Raw genomic sequence first — 27,189 nt, 5'->3', positions numbered from 1 at the left:
ACCTGAAATAGTGACTCCTAGATCCCTTTCCTCCTCAGTAGTTTCCAGTATAGTGCCATTAATACTATATTTATCCTTTATGTCACCTGAAATAATGACTCCTAGATCCCTTTCCTCCTCAGTAGTTCCCAGTATAGTGCCATTAATACTATATTTATCCTTTATGTCACCTGAAATAGTGACTCCTAGATCCCTTTCCTCCTCAGTAGTTTCCAGTATAGCGCCATTAATACTATATTTATCCTTTATGTCACCTGAGATAGTGACTCCTAGATCCCTTTCCTCCTCAGTAGTTTCCAGTATAGCGCCATTAATACTATATTTATCCTTTATGTCACCTGATATAGTGACTCCTAGATCCCTTTCCTCCTCAGTAGTTCCCAGTATAGTGCCATTATACTATATTTATCCTTTATGTCACCTGAAATAGTGACTCCTAGATCCCTTTCCTCCTCAGTAGTTTCCAGTATAGTGCCATTATACTATATTTATCCTTTATATCACCTGAAATAGTGACTCCTAGATCCCTTTCCTCCTCAGTAGTTCCCAGTATAGTGCCATTAATACTATATTTATCCTTTATGTCACCTGAAATAGTGACTCCTAGATCCCTTTCCTCCTCAGTAGTTCCCAGTATAGTGCCATTAATACTATATTTATCCTTTATGTCACCTGAAATAGTGACTCCTAGATCCCTTTCCTCCTCAGTAGTTCCCAGTATAGTGCCATTAATACTATATTTATCCTTTATGTCACCTGAGCTAGTGACTCCTAGATCCCTTTCCTCCTCAGTAGTTCCCAGTATAGTGCCATTAATACTATATTTATCCTTTATGTCACCTGAGATAGTGACTCCTAGATCCCTTTCCTCCTCAGTAGTTCCCAGTATAGTGCTATTATTACTATATGTATCCTTTATGTCACCTGAGATAGTGACTCCTAGATCCCTTTCCTCCTCAGTAGTTTCCAGTATAGTGCCATTATACTATATTTATCCTTTATGTCACCTGAGATAGTGACTCCTAGATCCCTTTCCTCCTCAGTAGTTCCAGTATAGTGCCATTAATACTATATTTATCCTTTATGTCATCTGAAATAGTGACTCCTAGATCCCTTTCCTCCTCAGTAGTTCCCAGTATAGTGCCATTAATACTATATTTATCCTTTATGTCATCTGAAATAGTGACTCCTAGATCCCTTTCCTCCTCAGTAGTTCCCAGTATATTGCCATTAATACTATATTTAGCCTTTGGATTATTGAGACCCAAGTGCAGGATTTTGCATTTTTGGGCATTAAACTGTAATTGCCAGACTCTTGACCATTCCTCTAGTCAGTGGCGGAACTAGCGAGCGGTGGGCCCATGTGCGACAAAATGCTTTGCCCCCCCCCCCATCTAAGTCTACCGCTTTACCCCTGGAGAGGATCTGGTGAGGGGGACCTGCTCAGGGCCAGGGAAATGGATACTAGGAACAGTGCCGTAATTAGACATTTTAGCTCTGTGTGCAAGAAACAGCATCGGAGCCCCGCTCCTCTATGTAAAACAGGGGCAGAGCGCGCCGCAGGTGCGCAAAAAAAATAGGGGCGTGGCTTCGTGGGGAAGGGGTGTGGCCACAAAATAATACCAATTCATATAACGGTGCACAGTAGTCTCCATTATTCAAATTACGCCGCACGGTAGCACAACTACACCATGTAGAGACCCTTTTACACATTATGGCGGACAGCTTCCCCTTTATTTATTTATTTATTAACAGTTTCTTATATAGCGCAGCAAATTCCGTTGCGCTTTACACTTTTTTACGCATTACGGCAGACAGCGTCCCCCTTTTTACACATTACGGCAGACAGTGTCCCCTTTTTACACATTACGGCAGACAGCGTGCCCTTTTTACACATTACGACAGACAGCGTCCCCTTTTTTACACATTACAGCAGACAGCGTCCCCTTTTTACACATTACGGCAGACAGCGTCCCCTTTTAACACATTACGGCAGACAGCGTCCCATTTATTACATATTACGGCAGACAGCGTCCCATTTTTTGCACATTACGGCAGACAACGTCCCATTTATTACACATTACGGCAGACAGCGTCCCATTTTTTGCACATTACGGCAGACAGCGTCCGATTTATTACATATTACGGCAGACAGCGTCCCATTTTTTGCACATTATGGCAGACAACGTCCCATTTATTACACATTACGGCCGATAGCGTCCCATTTTTTGCACATTACGGCAGACAGCGTCCCATTTTTTGCACATTACGGCACACAGCGTACCATTTTTTGCACATTACGGCAGACAGCGTACCATTTTTTGCACATTACGGCAGACAGCGTACCATTTTTTGCACATTACGGCAGACAGCGTACCATTTTTTGCATATTACGGCAGACAGCGTCCCATTTTTTGCATATTACGGCAGACAGCGTCCCAATTATTGCACATTATGGCAGACAGCGTCCCATTTTTTACACATTATGGCAAACAGGATAAATAGATAGATAGATAGATAGACAGACAGACAGACAGACAGATAGATAGATAGATAGATAGATAGATAGATAGAATAGGTATACTTACCGTTTACCCTGGCTCAGGCTCCTCTTGCAGCTTCTGGCAGGGGAGAAGAAGGAGTAGGGGGGGTGGAGGAGGGAGCCGCAGCAGCGCTATGTCATTGGTAGAAGCACTGCTGCTGCTGGCCCTCTCCATTACCATAGGCTGCCCTCCTCCGCTGTGAATGCTGGGATGCGCGTCCCAGCATTCACAGCAGCGGAGGGCAGCCTATGGTAAAGGAGAGGGCCAGCAGCAGCAGTGCGTCTACCAATGACATAGCGCTGCTGCGGCTCCCCTCCCCCCCCCCCCCCCCCCCCCCGTAGCCGGTGCGCCTCCTCTCCTCGGCGGCGGCGGCACACAGCAGCAGCCAGGCGGCATGTAATGAGTCAGTTTGACTCATTACAAGCCGTTCTGGCTTTGGGCCCCTTGACAGAGGCGGGCCCTAGTGCAAGGCACTGCCTGCACTGGCGCTAGTTCCGCCTCTGCCTCTAGTCTACCTAGATCCTCAGTCATTTGTTTTACCCCACCTGGTGTGTCTACCCTGTTGCATACCTTTGTGTCATCGGCAAAAAGGCATACTTTCCCTTTAATGCCATTTGCAGTGTCACCAATAAAGATATTAAAAAGCACTGGTCCAAGTACAGATCCCTGGGGTACTCCACTGGTAACATTTCCCTCCTGTGAATGCACTCCATTTACCACAACTCTCTGTTTTCTATCCTGCAACCAAGATCTTATCCATTCAATAATCCTAGTATCCAATCCCAAGCTTCCAAGTTTATTTAGCAGTCTGCGATGTGGAACAGTGTCAAAAGCCTTACTAAAGTCTAGATAAACTATATCCATGGCTCCACCTTTATCCATCACTTTAGTCACACAGTCAAAAAAGTCAATAAGATTTGTTTGACATGATCTTCCCTCAGTGAATCCATGCTGTTTGGGATCCTGTAAATTTCTGGATTTGAGATAATCTACAACTCCTTCTTTTAAGAGTGTTTCCATCAATTTCCCTACTACTGATGTAAGACTCGCTGGTCTGTAATTGTTTGCCTCTTCCTTGCTTCCACTTTTGTGCAGTGGGACTACGTTCGCTCTTTTCCAGTCCTCTGGAATTACTCCTGTAGCCAATGACTGGTTGAATAATTCTGTCAATGGTGCTACCAGCACCTCTTTAAGTTATTTTAGTATCCTTGGATGTATCCCATCTGGCCCCATAGATTTGTCCACTTTCAGCTTAGAGAGTTCTGTTAGGACCTTCTCCTCTGTAAATGTACTTGTTTCATTTTCCTGAATATCCCTGCAACTTAACTGTGGCCCCTTCCTCTCTCTTTCAGTAGTGAATACTGAGCAAAAATAATTATTAAGATGATCTGCTATTACATTGTCTCTTCAACAAGACTCCCAGTCTCTGTCTTTAGTTTTATTATTCCGCCTTTTGTTTTACTCCTTTCACTTATATACCTAAACAAAAGTTTTGCCTCCTTTACCCACTGACTGGGCAATTTTCTCCTCAGCTTGTGCCTTTGCACATCTGATTACCTTCTTCGTCTCCTTTGATGTAGATAATATGTCACACTATGATGTATATGATGTCACACTAATATAGATGATGTCACACTATGATGTAGATGATGTCACACTGATATAGATGATGTCACACTATGATGTAGATGATGATGTCACACTGGTATAGTTGATGTCATAATATGATATAGATGATGATGTCACACTAATATAGATGATGTCACACTATGATATAGATCAGTGGTTCTCAAACTCGGTCCTCAGGTCCCCACACGGTGCATGTTTTGCAGGTAACCCAGCAGGTGCACAGGTGAATTAATTACTCACTGACACATTTTAAAAGGACCACAGGTGGAGCTACTTATGTCACTTGTGATTCTGTGAGACTTGCAAAACATGCACTGTGTGGGGTCCTGAGAACCGAGTTTGAGAACCTGTGATGTAGATGATGTTACACTGATATAGACAATGACACACTATAATGTAGATGATGATGTCACACTGATATAGATGATGATGTCACACTATGATATAGATGATGATGTCACACTGATATAGATGATGTCACACTATGATGTAGATGATGTTACACTGATATAGACAATGTCACACTATGATGTAGATGATGTTACACTGATATAGACAATGTCACACTATGATGTAGATCAGGGGTGGGGAACCTCCAGCCCGCGGGCCATATAAGGCCCGCGAAGCCGTTTGGTCCGGCCCACCAGCTTGTGTCAGTGAGACACGCTGCCACTCAGTCCGGCGGCAGCGTGTCTCAGCTGTCTGAACAGGGAGGAGAGCGCGGCTGTCGGGTGGGAGCGGCGGCGTGTAGGACTTGAAACCAGCCACCGGTTCGTGAGCCAATCAGAGCTCACGGACCGGCAGCCAATCAGGAGCCGCGGCTGCCGGTCCGCGAGCTCTGATTGGCTCTCGAACCGGCGGCTGGTTTCAAGTCCTACATGCCGCCGCCGCCCAACATAGCCGCGGGAGGGGAGGGAGGGGGGGGGGGGGGGCAGGGCAGGGCATCTGTATACCTGGCACTGTGGGGGGCATCTGTATACCTGGCACTGTGGGGGGCATCTGTATACCTGGCACTGTGGGAACATCTGTATACCTGGCACTATGAGGGGCATCTGTATACCTGGCACTGTGGGGACATCTGTATACCTGGCACTGTGGGGACATCTGTATACCTGGCACTGTGGGGGCATCTGTATACCTGGCACTGTGGGGGCATCTGTATACCCGGCACTGTGGGGACATCTGTATACCTGGCACTGTGAGGGGCATTTGTATACCTGGCACTGTGGGGGCATCTGTATACCTGGCACTGTGGGGGCATCTGTATACCTGGCACTGTGAGGGGCATTTGTATACCTGGCACTGTGGGGACATCTGTATACCTGGCACTGTGAGGGGCATTTGTATACCTGGCACTGTGGGGGCATCTGTATACCTGGCACTGTGGGGGCAATTGTGGATCTGGCACCGCACTATTGGGGGCATATGTGTATCACGTCCCATTTTAACTGGCCACACCCATTTTTTGGCGCACGCGGGAGGGGAGGGGAGGGGGGGGGGGCAGGGCAGGGCATCTGTATACCTGGCACTGTGGGGGGCATCTGTATACCTGGCACTGTGGGGGGCATCTGTATACCTGGCACTGTGGGAACATCTGTATACCTGGCACTATGAGGGGCATCTGTATACCTGGCACTGTGGGGACATCTGTATACCTGGCACTGTGGGGACATCTGTATACCTGGCACTGTGGGGGCATCTGTATACCTGGCACTGTGGGGGCATCTGTATACCCGGCACTGTGGGGACATCTGTATACCTGGCACTGTGAGGGGCATTTGTATACCTGGCACTGTGGGGGCATCTGTATACCTGGCACTGTGGGGGCATCTGTATACCTGGCACTGTGAGGGGCATTTGTATACCTGGCACTGTGGGGACATCTGTATACCTGGCACTGTGAGGGGCATTTGTATACCTGGCACTGTGGGGGCATCTGTATACCTTGCACTGTGGGGGCAATTGTGGATCTGGCACCGCACTATTGGGGGCATATGTGTATCACGTCCCATTTTAACTGGTCACACCCATTTTTTGGCGCACGCGCCTCTGGCGCGCACACACAGTACCTCTAAGGGGCAGACCTACTGGGGGGCAGGGTAATTTTTTAAGTTGACAATTTTTGTATGGCCCCTGAAGGATTTTATAAATATCCAAATGGCCCTGATGTAGATGTTGATGTCACACTATGATGAAGATGATGCCACACTATGATGTAGATGATGATGTCGCACTGATATAGATGATGTCATGCTATGATGTAGATGATGATGTCACACTTATATAGATGATGTCATACTGTGATGTAGATGTTGATGTCACACTGATATAGATGTCACACTATGATATAGATGATGATGTCACACTATGATGTAGATCATGATGTCACGCTATTATGTAGATGATGTCACACGATGATACAAATTATGATGTCACACTATGATGTAGATTATGTCACACTGATATAGATTATGTCACACTATGATGTAGATGATGATGTCACACTATGATGTAGATGATGTCACACTATGATGTAGATGATGATGTCACACTATGATGTAGATGATAATGTTCCCTCACTTTCATTTTGGTTTTGAGAGTAGGAGCATTTTCAGGAACCATGGGTTTGTTGCAGAAGGAATCTTGTGGTAAAACTGTGCAAGGAACAAGTGTGCAAAATGAGTCTTCAACCATAGTAATGGGAGATTTTGCTGAACAACTGATTCAAATGATCTAGAACCAGACATCCAGCACCAGGCATCTTGCAACAGACATCCAGCACCAGACACCCAGCACCAGGCATCTAGCACTAGACATCCAGCACCAGGCATCCAGCACCAGACATCCAGCACCAGGCATCCAGCACCAGACACACCCAGCACCAGACATCCAGCACCAGACATACAGCAGCAGACATCTAGCACCAGACATCCAGCATCAGACACCCAGCACCAGGCATCCAGCACCAGACACCAAGCACCGGTCATCCAGCACCAGACATCCAGCACCAGGCATCCAGCACCAGACATCCAGCACCAGACATCCAGCACCAGACATACAGCAGCAGACATCTAGCACCAGACATCCAGCATCAGACACCGAGCACCAGGCATCCAGCACCAGACACCCAGCACCGGTCATCCAGCACCAGACATCCAGCACCAGACACACCCAGAACCAGACATCCAGCACCAGACATACAGCACCAGACATCTAGCACCAGACACCCAGTACCAGGCATCCAGCACCAGACACCCAGCACCGGTCATCCAGCACCAGACATCCAGCACCAGGCATCTAGGATCAGACATCCAGCACCAGGCATCTAGCACCAGAGATCCAGTACCAGACACCCAGCACCAGGCATCTAGCACCACACATCCAGCACCAGACATCCAGCACCATGCATCTAGCACCAGACATCCAGCATCAGACACCCAGCACCAGGCATCCAGCACCAGACATCCAGCACCGGTCATCCAGCACCAGACATCCAGCACCAGGCATCTAGGATCAGACATCCAGCACCAGGCATCTAGCACCAGAGATCCAGGATCAGACATCCAGCACCAGGCATCTAGCACCAGAGATCCAGTACCAGACACCCAGCACCAGGCATCTAGCACCAGACATCCAGCACCATGCATCTAGCACCAGACATCCAGCACCAGACATCCAGCACCAGGCATCCAGCAGCAGACATCCAGCACCAGACACACCCAGCACCAGACATACAGCACCAGACATACAGCACCAGGCATCTAGCACCAGACACCCAGCCTCAGACACCCAGCACCAGACATCCAGCACCAGACATCTACCACCAGACACCCAGCACCAGATATCTACCACCAGACATCAAGCCCCAGAACTCTACCAGACATGCAGCACCAGGCATCTTGCAACCATAGTAATGGGAGACATTTTTGCTGAATAACTGATTTTCTCTTATGTCCTAGAGCATGCTGGGGTCCACATTAGTACCATAGGGGTATAGACGGGTCCACCAGGAGCCATTGGCACTTTAAAAATTTGAGAGTGTGGGCTAGCTCCTCTCTCTATGCCCCTCCTACCAGACTCAGTTTAGAAAATGTGCCCGGAGGAGCCCGTCACAGCTAGGGTAGCTCTACAGAGCTTCTTTAGTAAAGTTTTTTTTTTAGAGTTTAGAGGGACTGAGGCGGGGAGTAGTGTCCGCCCTATGGGGTCTGAGCGACTATCTCCGCTGACTGGACACTGAGCTCCTGAGGGGATTGATCATTCCCTGCCACAGGGGATCGCTCACCTCAGCAGACACCTCTCACCAGGCACCTATCCCCAGACGTCTAGTACCAGGCACCTAGCCACAGACACCTAGCAGAGACACCTTGCACGAGACACATAGCACCAGACGTCTAGCACCAGATATCTAGCCCCAGTCATCCAGCACTATACTTCTAGCCGCAGACATCCAGCCCCAGACATCTATCCCCGGACATCTAGCTCAAGGCATCCAGTCCCAGAAATCTGCCAGATATTCGACACCAGACATCAAGCACCAGACATCTATCAGATATTCAGCACCAGACATCTAACACCAGACATCAAGCCCCACACATCCAGCACCAGACATCTAGCACCAGACATCTAGCACAAGACATCCAGCACCAGAAATCTAGCCCCAGGCATCTAGAACCAGACATCCAGTACCAGACATCTAGCCCCAGACATCTAGCACCAGACATCCAGCACCAGACATCTATCCCCAGACATCCAGCACGAGACATCAAACATGAGACATCCAGCACCAGACGTCTAGCACCAGACGTCTAGCGCCGGACAACTAGCCCCAGACATCTAACACCATGCATCTAGCCCCAAACAACTAGCACCAGACATCCAGCACCAGACGTCTAGCACCATACATCCAGCCCCAGACATCCAGCACCAGACATCTAACACTAGACATCCGGTGGTATCTATCCCCAAGCATCCAGCACCAGACATCTAATACCAGATATCTAGCCTCAGATATCTAGCACCAGACATAAAACCCCAGGCATCCAGTGGCATCCAGCCCCAGACATCTAGCACCAGACATCATGCCCCAGACATCTAGCCCTAGAAATCTAACCCCAAACATCTAGCACCAGACATCCAGCCCCAGACATTTAACACCAGACATCTAGCCCCAGACATCCAGCCCCAGACATCTACCAGACATCTAGCCCCAGATATCCAGCACCAGACATCCAGCACCAGACATCCAGCCCCAGACATCTAGCCCAAGACATCTAGCACCAGACATGCAGCACCAGACATCTATCCCCAGACATCCAGCACCAGACATCGAACACGAGGCACCAGACATCCAGCACCAGACGTCTAGCACCAGACAATTAACCCCAGACACCTCGCACCAGGCATCTAGCCCCAGACAACTAGCCCCAGACATCCAGCCCCAGACATCTAGCCCCAGACATCCAGCCCCAGACACCTAGCCATAGACAGCTAGCACCAGACATCCAGCACCAGACAACTAGCCCCAGACACCTAGAACAGACACCTTGCACCAGATTCCTTGCACAGACACCTTGCACCAGACACCTCGCACCAGACGTCTAGTACCAGATATCTAGCCCCAGTCATCCAGCACCATACTTCTAGCCACAGACATCCAGCCCCAGACATCTATCCTCAGACATCTAGCTCCAGGCATCCTGTCCCAGAAATCTACCAGATATTCGACACCAGACATCAAGCACCAGACATCTACAAAATATTCAGCACCAGACATTTAGCACCAGACATCTAACACCAGACATCAAGCACCAGACATCCAGCACCAGACATCTAGCACCAGACATCCAGCCCTAGACATCTAGCACCAGATATCCAGCACCAGGCATCTAGCCCCAGACATCTAGCCCCAGACATCTAGCCCCAGACATCTAGAACCAGACATCCAGCACCAGACATCTAGCACCAAACATCTAGCCCCAGACATCCAGCATGAGACATCGAACACGAGACATCCAGCACCAGACATCTAGCACCAGACAACTAGCCCCAAACCTCTAGCACCAGACCTCTAGCACCAGGCATCTAGCCCCAAACAACTAGCACCAGACATATCCAGCCCCAGACATCCAGCACCAGACATCTAACACTAGACATCCAGTGGTATCTATCCCCAGGCATCCAGCACCAGACATCTAATACCAGATATCTAGCCTCAGATATCTAGCACCAGACATAAAATCCCAGGCATCCAGTGGCATCCAGCCCCAGACATCTAGCACCAGACATCATGTCCCAGACATCTAGCCCTAGAAATCTAACTCCAAACATCTAGCACCAGACATCTAGCCCCAGACACCCCACATCAGACATATAGCCCCAGACATCCAGCCCCAGACATCAAACCCCAGACATCTACCAGACATCCTGCCCCAGACATCTAGCCCCAGACATCTAGCCCCAGACACCTAGCCACAGACAGTTAGCCCCAGACATCCAGCCCCAGACATCTAGCCCCAGACACCTAGAACAGACACCTTGCACCAGATTCCTTGCACAGACACCTTGCACCAGACACCTCGCACCAGACGTCTAGCACCAGATATCTAGCCCCAGTCATCCAGCACCATACTTCTAGCCACAGACATCCAGCCCCAGACATCTATCCTCAGACATCTAGCTCCAGGCATCCTGTCCCAGAAATCTACCAGAAATTCGACACCAGACATCAAGCACCAGACATCTACCAAATATTCAGCACCAGACATTTAGCACCAGACATCTAACACCAGACATCAAGCACCAGACATCCAGCACCAGACATCTAGCACCAGACATCCAGCCCCAGACATCTAGCACCAGACCTCCAGCACCAGGCATCTAGCCCCAGACATCTAGCCCCAGACATCTAGCCCCAGGCATCTAGAACCAGACATCCAGCACCAGACATTTAGCACCAAACATCTAGCACCAGACATCCAGCGTGAGACATCGAACACGAGACATCCAGCACCAGACATCTAGCACCAGACAACTAGCCCCAAACATCTAGCACCAGACATCTAGCACCAGGCATCTAGCCCCAGACAACTAGCACTAGACATCCAGTACCAGACATCTAACACTAGACATCCAGTGGTATCTATCCCCAGGCATCCAGCACCAGACATCTAATACCAGATATCTAGCCTCAGATATCTAGCACCAGACATAAAACCCCAGGCATCCAGTGGCATCCAGCGCTAGACATCTAGCACCAGACATCATGCCCCAGACATCTAGCCCTAGAAATCTAACTCCAAACATCTAGCACTAGACATCTAGCCCCAAACACCCAGCATCAGACATCTAGCACCAGACATATAGCACCAGACATCCAGCCCCAGACATCAAACACCAGACATCTACCAGACATCCAGCCCCAGACATCTACCAGACATCAAGCCCCAGACATCTAGCACCAGACATCCAGCACCAGACATCCAGTGGAATCTAGCACCAGACATCTATCTCCAGACATCAAGTGGCATCTAGCACCAAACATCTAGCCCCAGACTCCTAGCCCCAGACATCCAGCCCCAGACATCCAGCCCTAGACATCTAGACCCAGACATCTAGCCCCAGACATCTAGCCCCAGACATCTAGCACCAGACATCCAGCACCAGACCTCTAGCACCAGACCTCTAGCCCCAGACATCCAGCACCAGACATCTAGCCCCAGACATCTAGCCCCAGACATCCAGCCCCAGACATCTAGCCCCAGACATCTAGCCCCAGACAACCAGCACCAGACATCCAGCCCCAGACATCCAGCCCGACATCTAGCCCAAGACATCTAGCCCAAGACATCTAGCACCAGGCATCCAGCACCAGACATCTATCCCCAGACATCTAGCACCGGAGATCCAGCACCAGACCTCTAGCCCCACACCAGACATCTAGCACCAGGCATCTAGCCCCAGACAACCAGCACCAGACATCTATCCCCAAACATCTAGCACCAGACATCATGCCTCAGATATCTAGCCCTAGAAATCTAACTCCAAACATCTAGCACTAGACATCTAGCCCCAAACACCCCGCATCAGACATCTAGCACCAGACATCTAGCACCAGACATCCAGCACAAGACATCAAACCCCAGACATCTACCAGACATCTACCAGACATCAAGCCCCAGACATCTAGCACCAGACATCCAGCACCAGACATCCAGTGGCATCTAGCACCAGACATCTATCTCCAAACATCAAGTGGCATCTAGCACCAAACATCTAGCACCAGACTCCTAGCCCCAGACATCCAGCCCTAAACATCTAGCTCCAGACATCTAGCCCTAGACATCTAGCCCCAGACATCTAGCCCCAGACATCTAGCCCCAGACATATAGCCCCAGACATATAGCCCCAGACATGCAGCACTAGACCTCTAGCACCAGACCTCTAGCCCCAGACATCTAGCCCCAGACATCTAGCCCCAGACATCTAGCCCCAGACATCCAGCCCCAGACATCTAGCCCCAGACATCTAGCCCCAGACAACCAGCACCAGACATCCAGCCCGACATCTAGCCCAAGACATCTAGCACCAGACATCCAGCACCAGACATCTATCCCCAGACATCTAGCACCAGAGATCCAGCACCAGACCTCTAGCCCCAGACACCCCACACCAGACATCTAGCACCAGGCATCTAGCCCCAGACATCCAGCCCCAGACATCCAGCACCAGACATCTAACACTAGACATTTAGTGGTATCTATCCCCAGGCATCCAGCACCAGACATCTAATACCAGATATCTAGCCTCAGACATCTAGCACCAGACATAAAACCCCAGGCATCCAGTGGCATCCAGTCCCAGACATCTAGCACCAGACATCATGCCCCAGACATCTAGCCCTAGAAATCTAACCCCAAACATCTAGCACCAGACATCTAGCCCCAGACACCCCGCACCATACATCTAGCACCAGACATTTAGCACCAGACATCTAACACCAGACATCAAGCACCAGACATCCAGCACCATACATCTAGCACCAGACATCCAGCCCCAGACATCTAGCACCAGACCTCCAGCACCAGGCATCTAGCCCCAGACATCTAGCCCCAGACATCTAGCCCCAGGCATCTAGAACCAGACATCCAGCACCAGACATCTAGCACCAAACATCTAGCACCAGACATCCAGCGTGAGACATCGAACACGAGACATCCAGCACCATACATCTAGTACCAGACAACTAGCCCCAAACATCTAGCACCAGACCTCTAGCACCAAGCATTTAGCCCCAGACAACTAGCACCAGACTTCCAGCACCAGACATCTAACACTAGACATCCAGTGGTATCTATCCCCAGGCATCCAGCACCAGACATCTAATACCAGATATCTAGCCTCAGATATCTAGCACCAGACATAAAACCCCAGGCATCCAGTGGCATCCAGCACCAGACATCATGCCCCAGACATCTAGCCCTAGAAATCTAACTCCAAACATCTAGCACTAGACATCTAGCCCCAAACACCCCGCATCAGACATCTAGCACCAGACATCCAGCCCCAAACATCAAACCCCAGACATCTACCAGACATCCAGCCGCAGACATCAACCAGACATCATGCCCAAGACATCTAGCCCTAGAAATCTAACCCCAAACATCTAGCACCAGACATCTAGCCCCAGACACCTCGCACCATACATCTAGCACCAGACATTTAGCACCAGACATCTAACACCAGACATCAAGCACCAGACATCCAGCCCCAGACATCTAGCACCAGACATCCAGCCCCAGACATCTAGCACCAGACCTCCAGCACCAGGCATCTAGCCCCAGACATCTAGCCCCAGACATCTAGCCCCAGGCATCTAGAACCAGACATCCAGCACCAGACATCTAGCACCAAACATCTAGCACCAGACATCCAGCGTGAGACATTGAACACGAGACATCCAGCACCAGACATCTAGCACCAGACAACTAGCCCCAAACATCTAGCACCAGACCTCTAGCACCAGGCATCTAGCCCCAGACAACTAGCCCCAGACATCCAGCCCCAGACATCCAGCACAAGACATCTAACACTAGACATCCAGTGGTATCTATCCCCAGGCATCCAGCACCAGACATCTAATACCAGATATCTAGCCTCAGATATCTAGCACCAGACATAAAACCCCAGGCATCCAGGGGCATCCAGCCACAGACATCTAGCACCAGACATCATGCCTCAGACATCTAGCCCTAGAAATCTAACTCCAAACATCTAGCACTAGACATCTAGCCCCAAACACCCCACATCAGACATCTAGCACCAGACATCTAGCACCAGACATCCAGCCCCAGACATCAAACCCCAGACATCTACCAGACATCTACCACACATCAAGCCCCAGACATCTAGCACCAGACATCCAGCACCAGACATCCAGTGGCATCTAGCACCAGACATCTATCTCCAAACATCAAGTGGCATCTAGCACCAAACATCTAGCCCCAGACTCCTAGCCCCAGACATCCAGCCCTAGACATCTAGCCCCAGACATCTAGCCCCAGACATCTAGCCCCAGACATCTAGCCCCAGACATATAGCCCCAGACATGCAGCACCAGACCTCTAGCACCAGACCTCTAGCCCCAGACATCCAGCACCAGACATCTAGCCCCAGACATCTAGCCCCAGACATCTAGCCCCAGACATCCAGCCCCAGACATCTAGCCCCAGACATCCAGCCCCAGACATCTAGCCCCAGACATCTAGCCCCAGACAACCAGCACCAGACATCCGGCCCCAGACATCCAGCCCGACATCTAGCCCAAGACATCTAGCACCAGACATCCAGCACCAGACATCTATCGCCAGACATATAGCACCAGAGATCCAGCACCAGACCTCTAGCCCCAGACACCCCACACCAGACATCTAGCACCAGGCATCTAGCCCCAGACATCTAGCCCCAGACATCCAGCACCAGACATCTAACACTAGACATCCAGTGGTATCTATCCCCAGGCATCCAGCACCAGACATCTAATACCAGATATCTAGCCTCAGACATCTAGCACCAGACATAAAACCCCAGGCATCCAGTGGCATCCAGCCCCAGACATCTAGCACCAGACATCATGCCCCAGACATCTAGCCCTAGAAATCTATCCCCAAACATCTAGCACCAGACATCTAGCCCCAGACACCCCGCGCCATACATCTAGCACCAGACATCATGCCCCAGACATCTAGCCCTAGAAATCTATCCCCAAACATCTAGCACCAGACATCATGCCTCAGATATCTAGCCCTAGAAATCTAACTCCAAACATCTAGCACTAGACATCTAGCCCCAAACACCCCGCATCAGACATCTAGCACCAGACATCTAGCACCAGACATCCAGCACCAGACATCAAACCCCAGACATCTACCAGACATCTACCAGACATCAAGCCCCAGACATCTAGCACCAGACATCCAGCACCAGACATCCAGTGGCATCTAGCACCAGACATCTATCTCCAAACATCAAGTGGCATCTAGCACCAAACATCTAGCCCCAGACTCCTAGCCCCAGACATCCAGCCCTAAACATCTAGCTCCAGACATCTAGCCCTAGACATCTAGCCCCAGACATCTAGCCCCAGACATCTAGCCCCAGACATATAGCCCCAGACATATAGCCCCAGACATGCAGCACTAGACCTCTAGCACCAGACCTCTAGCCCCAGACATCTAGCCCCAGACATCTAGCCCCAGACATCTAGCCCCAGACATCCAGCCCCAGACATCTAGCCCCAGACATCTAGCCCCAGACAACCAGCACCAGACATCCAGCCCAACATCTAGCCCAAGACATCTAGCACCAGACATCCAGCACCAGACATCTATCCCCAGACATCTAGCACCAGAGATCCAGCACCAGACCTCTAGCCCCAGACACCCCACACCAGACATCTAGCACCAGGCATCTAGCCCCAGACATCTAGCCCCAGACATCCAGCACCAGACATCTAACACTAGACATCCAGTGGTATCTATCCCCAGGCATCCAGCACCAGACATCTAATACCAGATATCTAGCCTCAGACATCTAGCACCAGACATAAAACCCCAGGCATCCAGTGGCATCCAGCCCCAGACATCTAGCACCAGACATCATGCCCCAGACATCTAGCCCTAGAAATCTAACCCCAAACATCTAGCACCAGACATCTAGCCCCAGACACCCCGCACCATACATCTAGCACCAGACATTTAGCACCAGACATCTAACACCAGACATCAAGCACCAGACATCCAGCACCATACATCTAGCACCAGACATCCAGCCCCAGACATCTAGCACCAGACCTCCAGCACCAGGCATCTAGCCCCAGACATCTAGCCCCAGACATCTAGCCCCAGGCATCTAGAACCAGACATCCAGCACCAGACATCTAGCACCAAACATCTAGCACCAGACATCCAGCGTGAGACATCGAACACGAGACATCCAGCACCATACATCTAGTACCAGACAACTAGCCCCAAACATCTAGCACCAGACCTCTAGCACCAAGCATTTAGCCCCAGACAACTAGCACCAGACTTCCAGCACCAGACATCTAACACTAGACATCCAGTGGTATCAATCCCCAGGCATCCAGCACCAGACATCTAATACCAGATATCTAGCCTCAGATATCTAGCACCAGACATAAAACCCCAGGCATCCAGTGGCATCCAGCACCAGACATCATGCCCCAGACATCTAGCCCTAGAAATCTAACTCCAAACATCTAGCACTAGACATCTAGCCCCAAACACCCCGCATCAGACATCTAGCACCAGACATCTAGCACCAGACATCCAGCCCCAAACATCAAACCCCAGACATCTACCAGACATCCAGCCGCAGACATCAACCAGACATCATGCCCAAGACATCTAGCCCTAGAAATCTAACCCCAAACATCTAGCACCAGACATCTAGCCCCAGACACCTCGCACCATACATCTAGCACCAGACATTTAGCACCAGACATCTAACACCAGACATCAAGCACCAGACATCCAGCCCCAGACATCTAGCACCAGACATCCAGCCCCAGACATCTAGCACCAGACCTCCAGCACCAGGCATCTAGCACCAGGCATCTAGCCCCAGACATCTAGCCCCAGACATCTAGCCCCAGGCATCTAGAACCAGACATCCAGCACCAGACATCTAGCACCAAACATCTAGCACCAGACATCCAGCGTGAGACATTGAACACGAGACATCCAGCACCAGACATCTAGCACCAGACAACTAGCCCCAAACATCTAGCACCAGACCTCTAGCACCAGGCATCTAGCCCCAGACAACTAGCACCAGACATCCAGCCCCAGACATCCAGCACAAGACATCTAACACTAGACATCCAGTGGTATCTATCCCCAGGCATCCAGCACCAGACATCTAATACCAGATATCTAGCCTCAGATATCTAGCACCAGACATAAAACCCCAGGCATCCAGTGGCATCCAGCCCCAGACATCTAGCACCAGACATCATGCCTCAGACATCTAGCCCTAGAAATCTAACTCCAAACATCTAGCACTAGACATCTAGCCCCAAACACCCCGCATCAGACATCTAGCACCAGACATCTAGCACCAGACATCCAGCCCCAGACATCAAACCCCAGACATCTACCAGACATCTACCACACATCAAGCCCCAGACATCTAGCACCAGACATCCAGCACCAGACATCCAGTGGCATCTAGCACCAGACATCTATCTCCAAACATCAAGTGGCATCTAGCACCAAACATCTAGCCCCAGACTCCTAGCCCCAGACATCCAGCCCTAGACATCTAGCCCCAGACATCTAGCCCCAGACATCTAGCCCCAGACATCTAGCCCCAGACATATAGCCCCAGACATGCAGCACCAGACCTCTAGCACCAGACCTCTAGCCCCAGACATCCAGCACCAGACATCTAGCCCCAGACATCTAGCCCCAGACATCCAGCCCCAGACATCTAGCCCCAGACATCCAGCCCCAGACATCTAGCCCCAGACATCTAGCCCCAGACAACCAGCACCAGACATCCGGCCCCAGACATCCAGCCCGACATCTAGCCCAAGACATCTAGCACCAGACATCCAGCACCAGACATCTATCCCCAGACATATAGCACCAGAGATCCAGCACCAGACCTCTAGCCCCAGACACCCCACACCAGACATCTAGCACCATGCATCTAGCCCCAGACATCTAGCCCCAGACATCCAGCACCAGACATCTAACACTAGACATCCAGTGGTATCTATCCCCAGGCATCCAGCACCAGACATCTAATACCAGATATCTAGCCTCAGACATCTAGCACCAGACATAAAACCCCAGGCATCCAGTGGCATCCAGCCCCAGACATCTAGCACCAGACATCATGCCCCAGACATCTAGCCCTAGAAATCTATCCCCAAACATCTAGCACCAGACATCTAGCCCCAGACACCCCGCACCATACATCTAGCACCAGACATCATGCCCCAGACATCTAGCCCTAGAAATCTATCCCCAAACATCTAGCACCAGACATCATGCCTCAGATATCTAGCCCTAGAAATCTAACTCCAAACATCTAGCACTAGACATCTAGCCCCAAACACCCCGCATCAGACATCTAGCACCAGACATCTAGCACCAGACATCCAGCCCCAGACATCAAACCCCAGACATCTACCAGACATCTACCAGACATCAAGCCCCAGACATCTAGCACCAGACATCCAGCACCAGACATCCAGTGGCATCTAGCACCAGACATCTATCTCCAAACATCAAGTGGCATCTAGCACCAAACATCTAGCCCCAGACTCCTAGCCCCAGACATCCAGCCCTAAACATCTAGCTCCAGACATCTAGCCCCAGACATCTAGCCCCAGACATCTAGCCCCAGACATATAGCCCCAGACATATAGCCCCAGACATGCAGCACTAGACCTCTAGCACCAGACCTCTAGCCCCAGACATCCAGCACCAGACATCTAGCCCCAGACATCTAGCCCCAGACATCTAGCCCCAGACATCCAGCCCCAGACATCTAGCCCCAGACATCTAGCCCCAGACATGCAGCACCAGACATCTAGCCCGACATCTAGCCCAAGACATCTAGCACCAGACATCCAGCACCAGACATCTATCCCCAGACATCTAGCACCAGAGATCCAGCACCAGACCTCTAGCCCCAGACACCCCACACCAGACATCTAGCACCAGGCATCTAGCCCCAGACATCTAGCCCCAGACATCCAGCACCAGACATCTAACACTAGACATCCAGTGGTATCTATACCCAGGCATCCAGCACCAGACATCTAATACCAGATATCTAGCCTCAGACATCTAGCACCAGACATAAAACCCCAGGCATCCAGTGGCATCCAGCCCCAGACATCTAGCACCAGACATCATGCCCCAGACATCTAGCCCTAGAAATCTATCCCCAAACATCTAGCACCAGACATCTAGCCCCAGACACCCCGCACCATACATCTAGCCCCAGACATCCAGCCCCAGACATTTAACACCAGACATCTAGCCCCAGACATCTCCCAGACATAAAGCCCCAGACATCTAGCACCAGACATCAAGCCCCATACATCTAGCCCCAGACATCTAGCACCAGACATCCAGTGGCATTTAGCACCAGACATCTATCTCCAGACATCAAGTTGCATCTAGCACCAGACATCCATCCCCAAACATCGAGCCCCAGACATCCAGCACCAGACATATAGCACCAGACATCCAGCACCAGACATCTAGCACCAGACCTCTAGCAACAGACATCCAGCACCAGACATCTAGCCCCAGACATCTAGCCCCAGACATCTAGCCCCAGACATCTACCAGACATCCAGCCCCAGACATCTACCAGACATCAAGCCCCATACATCAAGTCTCAGAAATCCAGCACCAGATATCTAGCACCAGACATCCAGCCCCAGACATCCAGCACCAAACATCTAACACTAGACATCCAGTGGTATCTATCCCCAGGCATCCAGCACCAGACATCTAATACCAGATATCTAGCCTCAGACATCTAGCACCAGACATAAAACCCCAGGCATCCAGTGGCATCCAGCCCCAGACATCTAGCACCAGACATCATGCCCCAGACATCTAGCCCTAGAAATCTTTCCCCAAACATCTAGCACCAGACATCTAGCCCCAGACACCCCGCACCATACATCTAGCCCCAGACATCCAGCCCCAGACATTTAACACCAGACATCTAGCCCCAGACATCTCCCAGACATCAAGCCCCAGACATCTAGCACCAAGCCCCATACATCTAGCCCCAGACATCTAGCACCAGACATCCAGTGGCATTTAGCACCAGACATCTATCTCCAGACATCCAGTGGCATCTAGCACCAGACATCCATCCCCAAACATCCAGCCCCAGACATCCAGCACCAGACATATAGCACCAGACATCCAGCACCAGACATCTAGCACCAGACCTCTAGCAACAGACATCCAGCACCAGACATCTAGCCCCAGACATCTAGCCCCAGACATCTAGCCCCAGACATCTACCAGACATCCAGCCCCAGACATCTACCAGACATCAAGCCCCAGACATCAAGCCCCATACATCAAGTTTCAGAAATCCAGCACCAGATATCTAGCACCAGACATCTAGCCCCAGACATCTAGCACCAGACATCCAATGGTATCTAACACCAGACATCTATCTCCAGACTTCCAGTGGCATCTAGCACCAAACATCTAGCACCAAACCTCTAGCCCCAGACATCCAGCACCAGACATCCAGCACCAGACCTCTAGCCCCAGACATCCAGCACCAGACATCTAGGCCCAGACATCTAGCCCCAGACATCTAGCACCAGACATCCAGCCCGACATCTAGCCCAAGACATCTAGCACCAGACATCCAGCACCAGACATCCAGCACCAGACATCTATCCCCAGACATCCAGCACCAGACATCCAGCACCAGATGTCTAGCACCAGACCTCTAGCCCCAGACACCCCGCACCAGACATCTAGCACCAGGCATCTAGCAACCAGACAACTAGCACCAGACATCCAGCACCAGACATCTAACACTAGACATCCAGTGGTATCTATCCCCAGGCATCCAGCACCAGACATCTAATACCAGATATTAAGCCTCAGAAATCTAGCACCAGACATAAAACCCCAGGCATCCAGCACCAGACATCTAGCACCAGACATCTAGCCCTAGAAATCTAACCCCATACATCTAGCCCTAGAAATCTAACCCCAAACATCTAGCACCAGACATCTAGCCCCAGACATTTAATACCAGACATCAAACCCCAGACATCAAGCCCCATACATCAAGTCCCAGAAATCCAGTACCAGATATCTATCACCAGACATCTGGCCCCAGACATCCAGCACCAAACACCCCACAGCAGACATCTAGCCCCAGACATCTAGCACCAGACATCCAGTGGCATCTAGCACCAGACATCTATCTCCAGACATCCAGTGGCATCTAGCACCAGACATTCAGCCCCAGACATCCAGCCCCAGACATCTAGCCCCAGACATCTAGCCCCAGACATCTAGCCCCAGACATCCAGCCCCAGACATATAGCACCAGACATATAGCACTAGACATCCAGCACCAGACATCTAGCACCAGACCTCTAGCAACAGACATCCAGCACCAGACATCTAGCCCCAGACATTTAACACCAGACATCTAGCCCCAGACATTTAACACCAGACATCTAGCCCCAGACATCAAGCCCCAGACATCTACCAGACATCCAGCCACAGACATCTACCAGACATCAAGCTCCAGATATCTAGGACCAGACATTAAGCCCCATACATCAAGTCACAGAAATCCAGCACCAGATATCTAGCACCAGACATCTAGCCCCAGACATCCAGCACCAGACATCTATCTCCAGACATCCAGTGGCATCTAGCACCAAACATCTAGCACCAGACATCCAGCCCCAGACATATAGCCCCAGACATATAACACCAGACATCCAGCACCAGACCTCTAGCACCATACCTCTAGCCCCAGACATCCAGCACCAGACATCTAGCCCCAGACAGCTAGCCCCAGACATCTAGCCCCAGACATCCAGCACCAGACATCCAGCCCCAGACATCCAGCCCGACATCTAGCCCAAGACATCTAGCAGCAGACATCCAGCACCAGACATCTAGCCCCAGACATCAAGCCCCAGACATCTACCAGACATCAAGCCCCAGACATCTAGCACCAGACATCAAGCCCCATACTTCAAGTCTCAGAAATCCAGCACCAGATATCTAGCACCAGACATCTAGCCCCAGACATCCAGCACCAGACATCCAGTGGCATCTAACATCAGACATCTATCTCCAGACATCCAGTGGCATCTAGCACCAAACATCTAACACCAGACCTCTAGCCCCAGACATCCAGCACCAGACATCCAGCACCAGACCTCTAGCCCCAGACATCCAGCACCAGACATCTAGCCCCAGACATTTAACACCAGACATCTAGCCCCAGACATCTACCAGACATCCAGCCACAGACATCTACCAGACATCTAGGACCAGACATCAAGCCCCATACATCAAGTCTCAGAAATCCAGCACCAGATATCTAGCACCAGACATCTAGCCCCAGACATCTAGCACCAGACATCCAGCCCCAGACATATAGCCCCAGACATATAGCACCAGACATCCAGCACCAGACCTCTAGCACCATACCTCTAGCCCCAGACATCCAGCACCAGACATCTAGCCCCAGACAGCTAGCCCCAGACACCTAGCCCCAGACATCTAGCCCCAGACATATAGCCCCAGACATATAGCACCAGACATATAGCACCAGACATCCAGTACCAGACCTCTAGCACCAGACATCCCGCACCAGACAGCTAGCCCCAGACAGCTAGCCCCAGACACCTAGCCCCAGACACCTAGCCCCAGACAGCCAGCCCCAGACATCTAGCCCCAGATATCTAGCACCAGACATCCAGCACCAGACATCCAACCCCAGACATCCAGCCCGACATCTAGCCCAAGACATCTAGCACCAGACATCCAGCACCAGACATCTATCCCCAGACATCCAGCACCAGACATTTAGCACCAGACGTCTAGCACCAGACCTCTAGCCCCAGACACCCCGCACCAGACATCTAGCACCAGGCATCTAGCCCCAGACAACTAGCACCAGACATCCAGCCCCAGACATCCAGCACCAGACATCTAACACTAGACATTTAGTGGTATCTATCCCCAGGCATCCAGCACCAGACATCTAATACCAGATATCTAGCCTCAGACATCTAGCTCCAGACATTAAACCCCAGGCATCCAGTGGCATCCAGCCCCAGACATCTAGCACCAGACATCATGCACCAGACATCTAGCCCTATAAATCTAACCCCAAACATCTAGCACCAGACATCTAGCCCCAGACACCCCGCACCATACATCTAGCCCCAGACATTTAACACCAGACATCTAGCACCAGACATCAAGCCCCAGACATTTAGCACCAGACATTTAGCACCAGACATCAAGCCCCATTCATCAAGTTCCATAAATCCAGCACCAGATATCTAGCACCAGACATCTAGCCCCAGACATCCAGCACCAAACACCCCACAGCAGACATCTAGCCCCAGACATCTAGCACCAGACATCCAGTGGCATCTAACACCAGACATCTATCTCCAGACATCCAGTGGCATATAGCATCAGACATCCAGCCCCAGACATCTAGCCCCAGATATCTAGCCCCAGACATCCAGCCCCAGACATATAGCACCAGACATATAGCACCAGACATCCAGCACCAGACCTCTAGCAACAGACATCCAGCACCAGACATCTAGCCCCAGACAGCTAGCCCAAGACATATAGCCCCAGACATATAGCCCCAGGTATATAGCACCAGACATATAGCACCAGACCTCCAGCACCAGACCTCTAGCACCAGACCTCTAGCAACAGACATCCAGCACCAGACATTTAGCCCCAGACAGCTAGCCCCAGACACCTAGCCACAGACATCCAGCCACAGACATTTAACACCAGACATCTAGCCCCAGACATATAGCACCAGACATCTAGCACCAGACATCTAGCAACAGACATCCAGCACCAGACATCTAGCCCCAGACATCTAGCACCAGACCTCTAGCACCTGACCTCTAGCAACAGACATCTAGCCCCAGACAGCTAGCCCCAGACCTCTAGCATCAGACATCCAGCACAGACACCTAGCCACAGACAGCTAGCCCCAGACATCCAGCCCCAGACATCTAGCCCCAGACATTTAACACCAGACATCAAGCCCCAGACATCTACCCGACATCCAGCCCCAGACATCAAGCCCCAGACATCAAGCCCCAGACATCTAGCCCCAGACATCAAGTCCCAGAAATCCAGCACCAGATATCTAGCACCAGACATCTAGCCCCAGACATCAAGCCCCAGACATCAAGTCCCAGAAATCCAGCACCAGATATCTAGCACCAGACATCTAGCACCAGACATCAAGCCCCAGACATCAAGCCCCAGACATCAAGTCCCAGAAATCCAGCACCAGATATCTAGCACGAGACATCTAGCCCCAGACATCTAACACCAGACATCCAGCCCCAGATATCTAGCCCCAGACATCCAGCCCCAGACATATAGCACCAGACATCCAGCACCAGACATCTAGCACCAGACATCTAGCCCCAGACATCTAGCACCAGACATCCAGCCCCAGATATCTAGCCCCAGACATCCAGCCCCAGACATCTAGCCCCAGACATCTAGCACCAGACATCCAGCACCAGACATCTAGCACCTGACCTCTAGCCCCAGACATATAGCACCAGACATCCAGCCCCAGACATATAGCACCAGACATCTAGCATCAGACATCTAGCACCAGACCTCTATTGATGGGGGTGGGGGTGGGGGGGGGGGACTGGCAGATTACTGACGGTGGGTGGGGGGGAGAGATTGGCAGATTATTGATGGGGGTGGGGGGGGGGGGGGGGGGGGAGACCAGCAGATTACTGACTGGGGGTGGGGGGGGAGAGATTGGCAGATTATTGATATGGGTGGAGGGGAGAGACTGGCAGATTACTGGCTGGGGTGGGGGGGAGAGATTGGCAGATTATTGATGTGGGTGGGGGGAGAGACTGGCAGATTACTGACGGGGGTGGGGAGGGAGAGATTGGCAGATTATTGATGATGGGGGGGGAGTGGCAGATTACTGACGGGGGATGGGGGAGAGAATGGCAGACTGACAAAGGTAAAACTTAGTATTCATCCTGCCAAAAATAAGAGCTGATCTATGCAGAGCATTCAGTGAGGCATGGGGCATAGAGTGCCTCCTTCCACAATCATTTCACTGTTTCCTAGTAAATGAATAGACTGTATCTTCAGTAATACTACAGGTCACATGAGAGGAATCTGGACATTTGTCATCGTGTAAAGTTTCGTAAACCATCCAGTTATATATAGAAGCAGGGAAGGGGAAGTTTGGTCTGTGGAACAATCCGTTTACACCAATGTTTTACTACGTGTCCAAGTGACGGTTCATTAACCCTCTGATACCCTGTCTGTCTCAGCTATGTGTATGTGTGTGCTCTCACTGTCATGTCTCCATACGTTATGTTCTATAGGGAGGCAATCACGAGACAGCCTGTCAGTATCCCGGTGGTGGCCATCGCCGAAATACCGGTACTACAGGCTTTTATCCCTCTGTGGGTGTCCACGACATCCATAGAGGAAAAATGGAACCGTGCCCGCAGCGCAGCAAGTGCAGCGACCCCGCAAGGGTCTTTCTAACGCTTGTTCCGCTGCCATCATAATGGCTGCCGATAAACAGTATATATTCCGTTCTATATACACCGACTACCCTTGTAGGGTTACCGCCTTCCAGGACAAGGGGTGTGGCAGGGAGGCGTGGTCAGGGAATAATAACCAGAATAATGTTACCTTTTTAAAATGATAAAATATGAAAATAATAATAATATCTATAAAACAGCGCAGGGAAAGTGCAGAGGTATACAGTATATTAAATGTCTGCCTTGTGTCATAGTGTCATGTTATTGTTCACTGAATTACTAAGAAGATAACTGAGCAAAAAGTGGTGATACATATCTAGTAGGAATGTCTGTAAAATCGCACAGCCGCCCATAGGCCCATAAAGACTGTGACACATGGGGAGCTGAGGGGACACTAATGACTGTGACACACGGGGAGCTGAGGGGACACTAATGACTGTGACACATGGGGAGCTGAGGGGACACTAATGACTGTGACACACGGGGAGCTGAGGGGACACTAATGACTGTGACACATGGGGAGCTGAGGGGACACTAATGACTGTGACACACGGGGAGCTGAGGGGACACTAATGACTGTGACACGCGGGGAGCTGAGGGGACACTAATGACTGTGACACGCGTGGAGCTGAGGGGACACTAATGACTGTGACACAAGGGAAGCTGAGGGGACACTAATGACTGTGACACACGGGGAGCTGAGGGGACACTAATGACTGTGACACACAGGAGATGAGGGGAAACTAATGACTGTGACACACAGGAGCTGAGGGGACACTAATGACTGTGACACACAGGAGATGAGGGGACACTAATGACAGTGACACACGGGGAGCTGAGGGGACACTAATGACTGTGACACATGGGGAGCTGAGGGGACACTAATGACTGTGACCCGCGGGGAGCTGAGGGGACACTAATGACTGTGACACACGGGAGATGAGGGGACACTAATGACTGTGACACACGGGAGATGAGGGGACACTAATGACAGTGTCACACGGGAGATGAGGGGACACTAATGACTGTGACACACGGGAGATGAGGGGACACCAATGACTGTGACACGCGGGGAGCTGAGGGGACACTAATGACTGTGACACACGGGAGATGAGGGGACACTAATGACTGTGACACACGGGAGATGAGGGGACACTAATGACAGTG

At 50.9% G+C, this 27,189-nt stretch overlaps 1 protein-coding gene across 2 annotated transcripts in view; it reads left to right on the top strand.

Annotated features, from left to right (window-relative positions):
* GPR174 (G protein-coupled receptor 174) overlaps positions 1 to 27,189 on the top strand; it is a 134,151-nt gene that overhangs the window by 104,581 nt on the left and 2,381 nt on the right. The gene's annotated exons all lie outside the window — the stretch shown is intronic.

The sequence above is a fragment of the Pseudophryne corroboree genome, chromosome 8 (genome assembly GCF_028390025.1).
Source record: "Pseudophryne corroboree isolate aPseCor3 chromosome 8, aPseCor3.hap2, whole genome shotgun sequence".
NCBI lineage: Eukaryota > Metazoa > Chordata > Amphibia > Anura > Myobatrachidae > Pseudophryne > Pseudophryne corroboree.
Note: the sequence above shows the minus strand (reverse complement) of the source record. Positions and strands in the feature narration are given on the sequence as shown.